Source organism: Argopecten irradians, chromosome 14, assembly GCF_041381155.1.
Source record: "Argopecten irradians isolate NY chromosome 14, Ai_NY, whole genome shotgun sequence".
NCBI classification, from domain to species: Eukaryota; Metazoa; Mollusca; class Bivalvia; order Pectinida; family Pectinidae; genus Argopecten; species Argopecten irradians.
The window spans coordinates 35,176,650-35,188,220 of NC_091147.1; positions in this window are offsets into that span (position 1 = coordinate 35,176,650).

The window sequence follows — 11,571 nt, forward strand, 5'->3', positions numbered from 1 at the left end:
GTTTGCTTGAATTAATTTATACATTTGATTTTTCTATTGTGGCAGAATTGAACTAGGGCGATCATGGGTACGTGAATAGGTAGCTCAGTCGGTAGAGCATTTGGCTAATGTTTGAAGGTCTCGGGTTCGAGCCTTTTTTCTCCTATCCTGTTACAAACAGAAGAAATGCGAACATGTGCGTTGTTGTGTCTTCTAGGGCGAAGACTTGGAGAAAGGGGGGAGGGAGGGAGAATTGTAGCGGAATCAGACTGGGACGATCATCGGTGACCAAGTAAATTGTAGCTCTGTTCGGAGGTCCCGAGTTCGAGTTTGATCTGGTGGGTACATTTTCTCCTCTTCGTTACATATTCTTTACATATTTCGGTATACATGTATTGAATATAACATTATGCAAATTATTTGTGCATACCTGAAGCTCTATGACATAAACGAATAAGGTTTTCATCAATAAAATAAGATATTGGATCCCCAAAATCTTTCTAGGGGTACAGTATTATGTTATAATCCATACCATAATTAATCTATTAAACTTACCCTGTTTAAATCAGTCAATTTTTGTTTGTTTAGTACATAACAGAGTATCCAATATTGTGTTTATCCAACCATATGAATGATTCCATTGCACAATAATCCTCACTGTTCGAAACTCTGATCAATCTATTGGAGACCGAAATATAAGCCTTCTTTTGAATCAGTAATTCAAACACTTCAATACATTACTCATAAGGCATCGAAAAAAAAATACTAAATATGAAATAATCATGAATCTGGTAAATGTCATCACATTTTAAATGAAATCCTGTTCAGAAAATAGTATCGATTTGCACATCTGAATTTCTCCGCTGATCAGATACCTGCTTTTATCAAAATTTGATAATTTTATACGTAAACATTCCCTTGTCGGTGAATAATCCGATATGGAATCATAAAGATTAATTATTTCAGCCCAGGAAATCACCCAATAAACGTAATCGAAAATTGAAAATTCACAAAATATCCATTCCTTCTCGTGACGTAAAAGGCAGACGACTGTTTATCACAGTTTGAACGAAGTCCTTTCTGGAAATACGTTGCCCGGAAAAAAAAAATACAAATCCAACAAATCTGATGAATGAAATGGAACTGAACAAGAAGCTACAGTTTGAATGGAATTTTACGCGTAGTAATATGTATTTGTGTCCATTTGCCAGAGAGGCTCCAACGATCTATGGATTCACCGGCCTGGTCGACATCTCACGAGTTCAATCAGACGGCTAAAGTATTGTAAAGAAAAGGCATATATTTTAAAGTATACGGAGATATTTTAAGGGATTGTATTATACAAAACTCAGTCTCACACAAGATTTACTGATACAATTTAAATACCAGCATAAATTTCTAGTCAAATTACTGAGCTACGATTGAATAGCCCTATACAATTGATTGAGAATCTTGTAATGCTGATTTTTTTGTAAATGTTATTTTGCTACTTAAAAGAAAACTACATTGATATAAAAGGCATTTTGTGAAAAGAATTCTATATAATACATTTTCATGTTAAGTTACTCGCCCATTTAAAAAAAAGATATCTTTAAAAGCCATGAGGCCGGTGTTGTATATAAATGCGTCGAGTGTGACGGTTCTTTTGAAAGTAGTTTATTCGGAAGATACAATGGTGCAAGCCAGAGCTGTGACGTTCGTATCACCAATTCATGTCTCAATAAAAGCATATACCCCGAGAATTATATTCAACGCCTGCAGATATAATTTAATGCCTTGTGCATGTCCGTCGTGCTAATTAAGGATAAAATTTGAATGCTGTTGATCAACGCGTTTGAAATCAACGTTTAAATCGTTCATAAAAATGTATGTTAACTGTTAAATCTTCGATATGATCTTACATTTCAATGTAAATCGTCAAATGTTTAAATTTAAAATATGCAGAATGAATTTATGTTTGAACTTAAAAATATGAACTGGAGAGGACGTAAATAGGCGTAGCTTGATGTCCGATCCTTTTGATGTATATAATGTCAATAATATATTGCTGAAATTGAAATATGTTTAAATTTAAATGCAGAAATACAAGGGCAGATATAAATGATCTAACGGTTGTAAAAATAAACCAGCTTATGCTGTAAAATAGCAAACTATAAATAAACAAATCCGATTTTTTTTTCGTGGTTTCTTAAGAATCGGGAATATTAGAAAGAAAATATTTTATATATTACTCTGATTATGTTGCGTAGTCAGGGTTCTACTGTAGAAACTGTTTTCATTGATAATCAAAGTTTTTATCAACAAACAAGGTTATCTAGAGTTTGTATGTGTTTTTGAGACTGCGGTATTAATATCACACATGTCTGCTTTGGATAATGGATATAATTATAGTGCGGTCTCACTGGACCGTACAGCCGAAGACAACCAAAGCCACATCAAGAGACACTAATTGATTAGAATTAACTGACTATAGCACAATTAGGCATTCCTATTTAAACTTTCAAAGCAATACACGTGCGAAACAACTTCTGTCTGTGTCGATCACGTGAGAGAACTCAGGAGCCTTTTTTTCAGGGACAAATATCTACAGTGTACGTACAGGCAATAGATAAAGAGCAGACGATTATTAGATAGAATGTGTGAAATTAAAAAAGATGATTAACGTGAAGTGTTTAATGTGTGATCTGACATCAACTGTATACTTTGTACGGAATCACCCTGTAGTTTGAGAGGTATCTATATAGATGTGTTTAATGTGTGATCCGACATCAGCTATATACTTTGTACGGAATCACCCTGTAGTTTGAGAGGTATCTATATAGATGTGTTTAATGTGTGATCCGACATCAGCTATATACTTTGTACGGAATCACCCTGTAGTTTGAGAGGTATCTATATAGATGTGTTTAATGTGTGATCCGACATCAGCTATATACTTTGTACGGAATCACCCTGTAGTTTGAGAGGTATCTATATAGATGTGTTTAATGTGTGATCCGACATCAGCTATATAATGTGTGATCCTACATCAGCTATATACTTTGTACGGAATCACCCTGTAGTTTGAGAGGTATCTATATAGATGTGTTTAATGTGTGATCCGACATCAGCGATATACTTTGTACGGAATCACCCTGTAGTTTGAGAGGTATCTATATAGATGTGTTTAATGTGTGATCCGACATCGGGGATATACTTTGTACGGAATCACCCTGTAGTTTGAGAGGTATCTATATAGATGTGTTTAATGTGTGATCCGACATCAGCTATACACTTTGTACGGAATCCTCCTGTAGTTTGAGAGGTATCTATATAGATGTGTTTAATGTGTGCTCTGACATCAGATATATGCTTTGTACGGAATCACCCTGTAGTTTGAGAGGTATCTATATAGATGTGTTTAATGTGTGATCCGACATCAGCTATATACTTTGTACGGAATCACCCTGTAGTTTGAGAGGTATCTATATAGATGTGTTTAATGTGTGCTCTGACATCAGCTATATACTTTGTACGGAATCACCCTGTAGTTTGAGAGGTATCTATATAGATGTGTATTAGGATTATAGATAATGGTATATTAAAAAGGGTAAGGTGAAAAAACTATATAAATTATATATGGTTGTAAGTTGAATGTATCTCCTCCTGTATGAGGACACTTAATTTTAACCGGTATAATGATTTTTTTAATGAAGTTATATTTAAACCTTAAAAAAGGCTATTTGACATAAAGATATAGACAATTTGTAGCATAGCAAGCCTCGACAATCCAGGGATTACTTTCATTGTCGTTATGGCATGGATATAACGACAGTGATGGTAACCACTGGAATATCGAGGATGTAGAATACCAAACCTGTGCAAAATAACAAGAACACTGTACCTTCGTGGCAACACGTGTTACGTCAAGGTGTAATAGAACAAACTGTCGATATTATTATTGACAAACTGTGACGATTATAAATCATTAATATATGCACCATTTACCAACAGTATACACTTATTTCAAATGAATTAAACACAATGGTCCCTTTCATTGTTGTTCTGAAATCCTATAAGTCTCCATCTAAAATGAAATAACGATTATACAGCGGACAACAATAGCGTTATAGCGTTCAAAGATGGAGGGAGACCATTTTATACAAGAAGTTATACTAAATCCCAAGAAAGGTCTTTGTTTGATGACAATGAGACTCGCGCACAGCTGGAAGGTGAGTCGTTTAAAGTACAAATCACACCACACTATAAATCTACAACATACCGTTTATTGTTAAACCGCCTTTCATGTAATTCACTATTTATTGAAAAGTGTATACTGTCAGTGTACGCGTATTTCATATCATACTGGCTGTTATGAAATCATCAACCGGATATTTCCAAAGTGATCCACAACTCTGATTTGAAATGAATACCGTATAGTCCATTATTCTGCTCATTGTAGAGTTAGTAATTTATTAGTTATCAAAATGTGTTTAATAAAGTAAAAACATTTTGAATCATAATGTCGTTTATTGTAAAGTTTAAACTAGTAATTCAACATACGGATTATTGAATATAGGTGCATCATACAGCTTATTGAAGCTTCTGTACTAAGTGATCCATAACATCGTATTCAGTTATACCATATTTATCATACCGCTTATTGTAACATTTATAACAAGTACATTGTGAAATATGGTCGCTTATCGTTATCAAACATTTCACTATAGAAAAGCAGTTAAATGTTATGTAGAACGTCATGACTGACCCCACTTCTTATTTGCCCATATCTGAAAATCATAATATACAAATGGTGTTATCGTACACTTACGAGCAGCGATAAAGTATTTGTCTACTCACCAAAAAGCGTCACTTTTAGCAAATCTATCCATTATTTTGCATAATTGATGAATTAACGAATAGATGCAAGCAATATTGTTAACGTCGATGGCAAAAACGGATTTTCGTTCATTTAAGATGGCAGTTTCATGGTCAGGAAGACAACTCATTTTGTTCATTTTTTTTTTCATGCAGACGCTTGAATTAATACTGTACAAGATGCCTCTAGATTTCTAAGAATTTAAATGATTGTGATTAAAGTATCTCGATTCTGCTGAACAGTGTCTACAATAATAACATTCCCAACATCTTGAAAGTGCTATCTTATTTAAATTTAATATATATCGTTTAAATATTAGATTAAAGATGCTGACATTTAGAAAATTATTTTGAATTTATTTAGAAAATAAGAGATAATACACAACCGTGAAGTCTTGTTCTATGACGAATTTAGGTTTTTATGGTGTTAAGAATACTATATATTGAGCAAACGTGGTTATTTTTTAATTGATCAAATATAAGCAAATTTGACAATTCTATTAGTTTTCTGTAACAATTCAAATTAACACTTTTTAATTGTTTTTTTGTGTGTGTGGTGATTTGCATGGCATTTAAAAGAAACGTTTTTATTCATTACAACGAAAAATGAACAAATAGATGTTCTCAAAACCAATTATGAAGTAAAAGGATACTTATAGTCAAATCTGTTAAAAATACATATGTCAAATAATATTTTACCTGAGATTTATCGACCGGATTTACCTCTGACAAATATTGTTTTTTAAAGATATTTTTGTTATTTACAAAAGAACAAATCTGAACAGCAATCTGGAATATATGACAGGTTTGATGACTTCAAAAATTTGTTAGAATATGCAAAGCTAGCAAAATTTTGGGTTATAATGAATATTCCAACTTAACACCGAAAAAACTGAAACATACAAATATATGAATAATTGAGGGTAGCAAACTGTTTTGATACATTGTGAATAGTCCTTGTAGCATTGTTAAGAAGGCTAATGAAGTCAGACGTGATATTCTCATATGGCCCGGTTAACATGCATCACAAACAGGTTTAATTAAGATATCTTCACAATTCTTTTCAAGCGTATGCTGACACAATCGAACGCACCCGATGCAATCAAATGCTGGTGTTACAACCGAACGCACCTCTGCAATAAAATACATGTTTCACTGGTTTTCAATACAGACTTCAATGCTTATTGAATATATTCTTTATACAATTTTCTACTAAACACATGGAAATTTTAGTCGATCAGCGTATGCGGAATTTTATGCGAAAACTGATAAATGTTTAAAGAATAATGGGTTAATAAGGTCATGTACCTTTAATGTATTGTAAGTTAGGTTCAATATAAAGCAGGATACCGAGTACAAAAGTTTCCACAGATGATTCATGGCTGCGTTTTTTTCAATTAATATTGTATTGTTGGTTCTGTTAGACATGTCGCGCGGTATATCAAACAGAACATAATTATGTAAAGCACATTGTATTTGTGCTCCTATGAGAAATACTTATGACAATTATCTTATTCTCTTTATGTCTATGTCAAAGGTAAAGGCTCCAATGCATCATCTTGGTCACGGCACCAAAACTACACGCAACTGATTGATGCTTAAAATTACGTGCACTTAGAACTCTTCATAGTGAAATATTAAAGACGCTACTTAACTGAAGATTTTAACTTCGGCAATGCTTTTCTACGGATAGTTTTGATTTAAGTAATTCCTAAATTTTACGTTAAATTGGTGAAATTAGGACCTGTTCCATTGGAAGTTCAGGAAGGCGACTAAATTTCATATATTGTCTCATGAGTTTCCATTAACACTGCCTTATTTTGGCGTTAAGTTGAAAATGCTAACGAATTTGGGAACTGTCCCCTGGTCGAGACACCAAAACAATATTGTGGACATGAGACTAACACACTATCATCTATAAAAGTGGTAGTTTCTGCTCTTGCTTAGTGTTCAGCATAAAGCGAGTGACGACTGTTTCAGTGGAATAACATTATAAAGGGCAAGATTCATAAGAACCCGTCCTTAAATGGTTGTTATAAAAAGTATAAGACGTTAATTTGATTAAACAAATAAAAAAAAAGCAGTCACACGAACTTAATTAAGGATCATATTAGTTTTATGTAGTATTATGCGAGTTTTAATAAGCACTTAAACTTACACAACAAATATATATATATAAGTAATATTCACATTCCCTTTCAATCAAATGTTGGTTTAAAGTTACACATACAGTCCAACCTGTATAATGAGACACTTCAAGGGACAGACAATATGTGTTGTATTAGACAGGTGTCGTAATATACAGGATGCTATCATTACTACTTATCTTCGTAGATAAAGATAGCATTTTTCTTGATCTCTGCATTTGCATATAACAAAGTTACAATGTATCTACCCTTGTGGGTAGGTATTGATTTTGACGTCATAATTTTCAGAGAAAACGAAGTGAATTTCGCTCACAAAATCAATCTCTTCAAGAGTGCATTGCGGTCCCCACAATTTGTGAGACCGCAATGCACCCTGGGAATGGATACCTTTACGCAAGGGGGTTACCCTATGAAAAGACGGACTCCCGAAAAGGGTTTAACATACCTGTCTGAACATTATCACTCGAAGTAGCAATATGATATCCCTTAGATGTCTTCATATGAACAGTAAAAGGAAAACAAAAATATCGTCTAAATAACCATAAAATGTATTCACCTCACCACAACTTACTTTATTAATATTCATTGAGGATGAATATTAAATAAGGTTGAGCAACCGACTAATTCAATTACGAATGAAAAACAAGCTAATTAATTAAATATAAAGGTAACAGGTGGAGAGTTCACTACCAAACTACACAGAACCTTTACATATCAATAATTGTTTATGCACTTACCGTTATCAAGGAATGGAGCGTTCTGCGTTCATGCTCCCGTGAACCTTTATTCCTTGTTTCTGTTCGTTTTATGTAACGCTGTATACATCGCGTTCAGCACAACTCGTGTCGATGAAAGTTCATTTTATCATTATTCCAGTCGATTTTACATGTATCAATTTTATAGATAAAGTCTCCACTCACCCTCAATATAATGCCAATGAAAGGTAATCCAAATAATGTTCATTAGCCAATGAAGTCAGTTTTGTTCCGAAACGTACTTTATACAAATGTTTCAATTTTCTTCAACCCGCGACAATTAGTCCATGCAATTTTTTGAACTTAAAAATTCGGAGGATTGAAGCATAACTCGCCCTAACAAAGAAAAACGTATCATGTTCCAAGCATTTAAGACACAGCATTTCTTACACAATCCGTAATGTAGTTCCAGAATTCCAATGCACACTACAAATGGTCCCTCACAGCTCTCTCGCTCACGACTGAGCACAGACTACGAGTCTAGAAAATATACAAAACCCAATAGTTTCCACATAATGATGATAACGTGGGCCAACTATTTCAATCAGTTTTACCATTGAAAGTACGACAATGTTAAAATGTGTAGGTATTGTACGTGCGATAGAGAGACCACGAGAGGTATCTATAGGCGCGTATTGTTCGCCCATTATCTCAACAACCAGATGTTTTCGCACCGTATGAATCAGGGATTCTCTCAATTCTACAACCCTAGCGTGCATGCTCGGTATCCAAGTCGGGCCACAATGCCTCTAATTCTATACCACCATAGTCTCTTTTCTCTTCCCTCAAATTCAGTTTTCAATGGTAACTGTTCGGTCAAAAGGATGTGCTAATTCTCATCTTTGATTCGTTTTCGCTGACATCACGGCTACAATGATCTCCCGGAGGCCGAGAAGAATGGTACGGAATAACGTCGTCCGGACAATTGAGTTCTCATTTGTACCACGTGATCTGCATCTATACTCTATAAACGTGGATACAATCAAAGCTATCTATAGATATCAAACAATAGACAGAGGAAAATGGTCTGTATAGCTAGGTAGCTAGTCTTTATACACAGGTTGAATTGTGTTGAAATTGGTCACATGTGACCCAAGAAAAGATGTCTATTTTTAAGCAGATAGTCTTTATACAGAGGTGGTCGTAATGACAAGTAATATCTGTATTTTCGTCTGTATATAATACGTTTTCATAAGATTAGCCTTCAACCTGTTCGGGTACGATAAATTATGGCATTGTACATATACACTTAAGGATTAACATGTATAATTACATCTTCGGAAACCCACGAATCAGAGCGGTGAATCGTTGGTTTCCATGGCAACAATGACCTAATTTTGATCTCGTTAATCAAGCTCTCCCAGAGTTCAATGCGATTCCCTGAATATGGACACCGCAATGAACCTTGGGGGAGAATGCTTGTTTATAGTTTTGTTCCTTTCTGCTTATACACATCCGATTTTAATCGTTTTTCATTACATTTGTTAACAAACTGTATGGAACGAAAAATGAATTAAAATTGTTCAAAAATACTTAATTACAGTTTGCTCTATACACAGTTATACACATAAGTTAAAAGTCTGCTATTAATATAATATCTTAAACAGTTTAGAAAATGTCCAATTTCGATGTCGCCATTACCTATATGTTTTTGACAGTTTATAAATACATGTCATCGTAAATCATGTTCACGTCATTGTTGATACACTCTTCTAAGGGAACCAAATCGTCCACTGACATCAGTAATTAAATCATCAACATCGTAATCTACAAATCTAGGATAGTATTACAGTCGTCTATCATTTAACAAATTGTCGTCGTCCTCTTAACGCCGATGATTGTGTAGATGATTGTGTCGATGATTTTCCTTTGACGATGATTGTGTATATGATTGTATCGATGAATTTCCTTTGACGACTGATTGTGTATATGATTGTATAGATGAATTTCCTTTGACGACAGATTGTGTAGATTATTTTTATCTGACGATAATTGTGTAGACGATTTTCCTCTGACGACAGATTGTGTAGATTATTTTTATCTGACGATAATTGTGTAGACGATTTTCCTCTGACGACAGATTGTGTAGCTACATGTATAGGACTATAATGCTTTAACTATAGACCCAATCAATACCTTACTCTAATCAACGGTATGCTAAACCGTACCGTTCAATATTCTTTTATTGTACCGCTTTATATAAAAAGCTATAATTTCTATGAAGGTTTTCAGAACTGAAAATGATACCCAAATGCAACTTGTAGTCAATACCAGTAGTGGTATTGTTAACTCACAATTCAACCGTGGTGTTTGCCTTTGAAATCGACGGTATCTGATTCGGATTTTAGATTGGTTTCAGGGGAAAACCCTCATTAACGCAAGGTGTTCCGAGATCAAAAAAACTAATTTCATGAAAAGCGGATCTAAACCCGGTATCCGGAATCCGGAATCGATCGTGATCTCTTTCAATCAAAATTGATTTTTCTTGTGTATTAAATGTTTTAACGTCAACAGCCATGTGTTATTTTGTTGCAACAGATACGGTATTGTTCGAAATCTCTCTTCATTCAATTTATATTAGTTTGGAATGTCAATTATTTAAAATATGTTTTATGGCATTTTTCTCTGTCAGTGTCGACAAGTCATTGACTACAACCAATATTGTGTAATGCTTTATTGTATCTAGCTACAGGGATGCTTCAATAATTGGTTGTGGTTGGAAAACAGGCGAGTTTTAATGTATTCAGATAGGTCAATGATTTCACTAACACAATACACCATCGATATTACATTTTTAACTTGAAAAGTGACACTATTATTGTACGCAAGATCTTTACAAAAATAAATCATATGCGTGCATAATTATTAGAATACGCCCATTTAAATAATTATTATTGTCAATGCATCAACATAATACCATGTATAATAATATAAGGATCATCAGTATAGAAGGTACCATAACAATACATCATCTCTTAAAAATCACCTCTAATACACAGTATATATATATACCGCAGCCTCCTAAAAATACACATGCTTCTCAGACACGTAAAACTTCGCATACACTGTGCCTCAAATGATCCGGACTTTACATAGGGCGTAAATAAAACTAACAACTAGCATCAACATTAGAATACATCACCATTAGAATACATCATCATTAGAATACAGCACCATTAGAATACATCACCATTAGAATACAGCACCATTAGAATACATCACCATTAATATACATCACCATTAATATACTCACCTTAATATACATCACCGTTATATACATCACCATTAATATACATCACCGTTATAATACATTACCATTAAAATACATTACCACTAGAATACAGCACCATTAGAACACCATTAGAATACATCACCATTAGAATACATTACCATTAGAATACATCACCATTAATATACAGCACCATTAGAATACATCACCATTAATATACAGCACCATTAGAATACATCACCATTATAATACATCACAATTAAATACAGCACCATTATATACAACACCATTATAATACATCACCATACGAATACAGTACCATACGAATACAGCACTATTAGAATACATACCATTAGAAACATCACCATTAGAAAACATTAAAGAAAACATCACCATTAAAAAACATCACCATTAAAAACATCACCATTAATACATCACCATATATACATCGCTATTAGAATATATCACCTTATAATACATTACCATTAGAATACATCACCATTAAATACATTACCATTTAATACAGCACCATTTGAATACATCACATTATTATACATCACCATACGAATACACACATACGAATACAGCACTATTAGAATACATT